The following is a 4,170-nucleotide window of genomic DNA, read 5'->3' as shown; positions in this document are numbered from 1 at the left end:
TTTCAGAGTCCATCATCTCTCATGGCTCGTCCACCCCTCCGATTTCCCCCGCTTCATTCCTCCCCTCCCGCTACCTTCTTCTTCTTTTTTTTTTTCTTAACATATCTTGCATTATTTGTCTCAGAGGTACAGATCTGAGATTCAATATTATGTTCTTTTTAAAATGTGTTGTCTTTTGCATATTATTGATGAAACCAAGTTATCAGTTAGCTTTTGCTATCTTAAAAGAAATAAGCATCACAGAATTTAGTGACTTAGAATAACACATTGATTATTTCTTACTCTCCTGTAGATTAGTTGGGTGGTTCTTCTGCTCCCGCCTGGCTTGCCTGGATGTGGATGGTCTAGGACTGGTCTGGCAGTTGGAAAGCATGCTGCAGGGCCTCAGACATGTGGTCTTCCAGCCCTGGGTTAAGCTAACCCAGGCCTCTGCATATGGCAGTCCCATGGTTCCACAGGGCAGCAAGAGGGGACAAGCACAGTTGCCCAAGCAAGCCTGTCATCTGCTAATGTCTCAATGGTTAAAGGTGAGTCCAAGGCCAGTCCAGAGTTTCCTAGGGAAAAGCACCACCAAAAGGCCAGGAAGGAGGGTGTGGAATATGTGGTCATGTTTACAAACTCCTTGTGTTTCACATTTTATTTCTTAACAATAAATCACTTTTAGAGCCATGCTCCTCTTCCAATTTATTAGGTTAATACTTCGGTGATCTTCTTGAGTGTTCTTTTCATGCTGGTTTTAGAAAGTTTGGTGATTTTTTTTTTTTAAATGAAGAAAGTCTTTCCAAATGGAGTATTTAGCCCATTCTGACCTCCCCCATTTGCCTTACCTTCGGAAGGTGATATATAACAGGCGTGAGGCATGCTCTGCTCATTCCCTAACTGCCTGCCAGTGGCCGCATGGAGATACACATACTTGCTGCCATTTGTGATCTCGGTCGAGCTTTCCTTGATGTGAATACAAATCCCATTAGTCCTCTTTAAGTAGTTGTTGCTGTCTCTGGTTTTCAAAGATGGTTTGGAATTTTGCCTTTTCCTTTGTTTTCAGGCTGCTTTAATAGAGTATTACATTTTAGCTGATGCATTGTTAAACTGAGAGTCTGGGAAAGCAATACCAGTTATGAACTTCACCTTAAATAAATTACACTCACCTACATTTCTTGCAGGTTTTGTGAAGATTAAAGGCGCCGATGTACATAAAGCAGGATGCACAGCCCTTGGGCTCGGGGTCGTGTCACCCGCGTTCCTTCTCATCAAACGTGTAAGTGAAAAAATGCACAGGCGACGATCATTACAGTTTAAGCAAAGACTTCAGACTGTTGAGCGGGAGTTTCACGGAGATGCTATAAGGGCACAGGGGTTAAGTGAGACCCTGGCAGGCGGCGGGCACCCCAGTTGGGCAGTGCTGCCAAAGAAGGGATGGACAGGGCTCAGTTATCAGATAGGGAGTTGGACAGATGACTTTTCAGGTTCCTGCTCAACTTGTGATTTTCTGCTTCTAAAAAAGAAAACATTAGGCAAATTATCCAGTGTTATCGTCATTTCATATACAGCAATGATTTTTATTAACTTTCTCTGCTGAGAAGACATCATTCGGATTCAGGAAGTCTGAGTGAGGCCAAGGATATGTTATTACAAATATCCTGGATAAGTCTGATGGAGGTGGGCTGCATCAGATAGGTGTGAGAGATGCTAGCACAGAGAAAAAGCTCAGGCTAACTGGAATCAGGTGGCTGGGGTCTGAGCTGAGCTCAACCACTTACTAGCTGTATAACCAATCTGTTATATAATCCACCTCTACCATCCAATATGTGCTCCAGAAATATTTGTTGAGTCGGTGAACTTACCTCTGTTGCCTTACCTTTAAGATCAAGGTCTTGAAAAACACCTGCCATTGGTACCATGCGCGTTAAATGGAGTAGGGGATGCACGTTGACATGTATTTGTGGCTCGAAAGAGGGTGACTCCTCTGTTTGCTGCCCATTGATTTCATAGATATGTTATTGTTTGAAGCAATAAATATTAGAGGGTTTCTGGCATGAATCAGAGTCCAATTAGCCCTTTGCCTCTTGAGATGGTCAAGGATGACTTTTGTCGCACAAACACATCGATACTGTTTATTAGAGCCTTGATCCAAAGAGAGACGTCATAATTAGGCCATAGCAACCAGTCCCAACAGTAAGTTGTTCAGTGTGAAGATGATTCTGTGTAGATTTGGGTGTAGGAATGACATCATTGCCCCCACTGTGGGTTGTATTTATTGCTTTTAGGCCAAGGTTTTATTTCTCTGTGAAAATGTCATTTATTCAACAAATTAGGATTTATAGGATAACTGATTAGGCAGTAAAACTACTTCCACCATTAACAGTAACACATCCTGGAAATACGAGCAAGGGCCTGTTGGCAATAGTTTAAGATTAAGATAAAATTTTTACAACTGGCAATTGGAAAATATATAAAAGCGTAAGCAAAGTATATTACCTGGAGCCTCACAGAGTTGAGGATATTCTGCAAATGTGAAGTATAAATATTTGAAAATATCCTTATGGCACAAAAAGCCTCTGGTGGAGGCTCTCTGGTGTTGTGGAAACGGATTGATGTGTATAAAACTGCTCTATTCATGAATTTCCATTTCTCCTTTATTCATGATCCAGACATTTCTGTGTAGACATAATCATCTGACACGAGATCAGGAAGGGAATTTACAGGTCCAACAACCCAAGGGTGACGGATGGGAGCTGTGCATGCCTCCACTCCCCGGTTTCTGCTCCTGGCAGACGTTACTGATCCAACTCATGGCTCTTTCCAGTTGCGTCTGTCTGGTCACGGAACTCTCGAACACGGGACTCCTGGAAGTCATTAGGGGCTGAGTCAAGTTGGAATGGACATGCAAGTGTTTGGCTGCCCCCTATTTAGATTATGATACGGGTGTTAGTGGCAGATCCGGATTTCAATTCTAGGTCTTGATCTTCCCACTGGGAGCCACTGTCCTAAGCACGTGGGTGTGGGGGTGTCATAGGCCAGCGAGGGGGCCCTGAGGTAGGGGCCCTTTCCTTGTACCACCAGCGATGGCTCTGGATCCGTCCTGTGGTGTGGCTTCAAACAAATCACTTCCCATTTCTGGGCCTGTAAGTTTTATGCCTATGAAGTTAGGGATAATTATCTATCTCCTAGGGCTTTTATGAGCATCAAAGGAGATAATGGATGTGAATGTGTCTCCCACGTTTTGAATGTAGGTGAATTTATGCTGGTGCAATAAAATGTCGCTTCCTAGAATCTGCGGGCAGCCTTTTTTCCAGGCATCTGAGGAATTATCCTTCTAAGTGCCGAATATTTTATTTTGAGCATTTTAGATGGAAGTTGTTCTGTAATGGGTTACACACTTTACTGATCTTTTAAGCAGAATACAATAAACAGAATTTGATCTTTTGGATGACTCACTGGCATTAAGAAAATTAACTTTCATAAGACAATCCCTGAGGACTTACCAAGGCATGCTGGAACGCTGGTCCCCCACTGACTGGTGCTGAGCGCCTGGGGCTTTTGTGACTTCTTGTGTCCCCTCTTAATGAATTTGTTCAGCCTTCTCTTCTCAACTGCTGTTTCTTTCCCTCCCGATCCCACATCTCCCAGGAAGGAGCGTCTCTCTCTCTCTCTCTCTCTCCTTAATTGCTTTTTCTACCTTGCTGTGGATCAGTTAGATAATCAAGTCTTAGACCAAATCAGATCGTGGCCATAATACCAACACTTACATTTTCGGGACGCTGACACACGCCAGATCTCCTTGTAACAACCAGGTGCACAAGGTGAAAGCTGGAAGTCATCCTGCCCCCACTCTGTCTTCCACCACGCGGCCAGTCCTGTTGGCCCTACGCTCAAGGCGTGTCTGGAATGTGGCAACTTCTTACCGCCCCCTCAGCTACCGCTTGGTCCGAGCCATTACTGCTGCCCACCTGGCCGCCCACCTGGCCTCGCTGCCTCTGGGCTTGGTCTCGACATAGCAGCCAGTGTGGCCGTTAAGACATAAATCAGTTCCTGTTACACCCCGGCTCCAACATGGGTAACATTCCCCACCTTGCACTCAGAGCACCAGTCAAGGTCCTCTCCGTGGTTTCCTGAGCTTGGAAGCTCTGCCCTCATTACTTCTCTCCTCCTGTCCTATGGCTCCATCAA

General features: G+C 44.6%; 1 long non-coding RNA gene across 1 annotated transcript; it reads left to right on the top strand.

Annotated features, from left to right (window-relative positions):
• Positions 1-193: 193 nt before the first annotated feature.
• On the top strand, positions 194-3,275 carry LOC145718554 (uncharacterized). Its single transcript, XR_014141890.1, has 2 exons — positions 194-1,258; positions 2,652-3,275. It is a non-coding gene; the product is annotated as an uncharacterized LOC145718554 (long non-coding RNA).
• Positions 3,276-4,170: the final 895 nt, after the last annotated feature.

This window comes from Leptonychotes weddellii, unplaced genomic scaffold (genome assembly GCF_054177405.1).
Source record: "Leptonychotes weddellii isolate Sample4059 unplaced genomic scaffold, ASM5417740v2 HiC_scaffold_17475, whole genome shotgun sequence".
Classification (NCBI taxonomy): Eukaryota; Metazoa; Chordata; class Mammalia; order Carnivora; family Phocidae; genus Leptonychotes; species Leptonychotes weddellii.
This window is presented reverse-complemented; position numbering and strand designations above follow the sequence as displayed.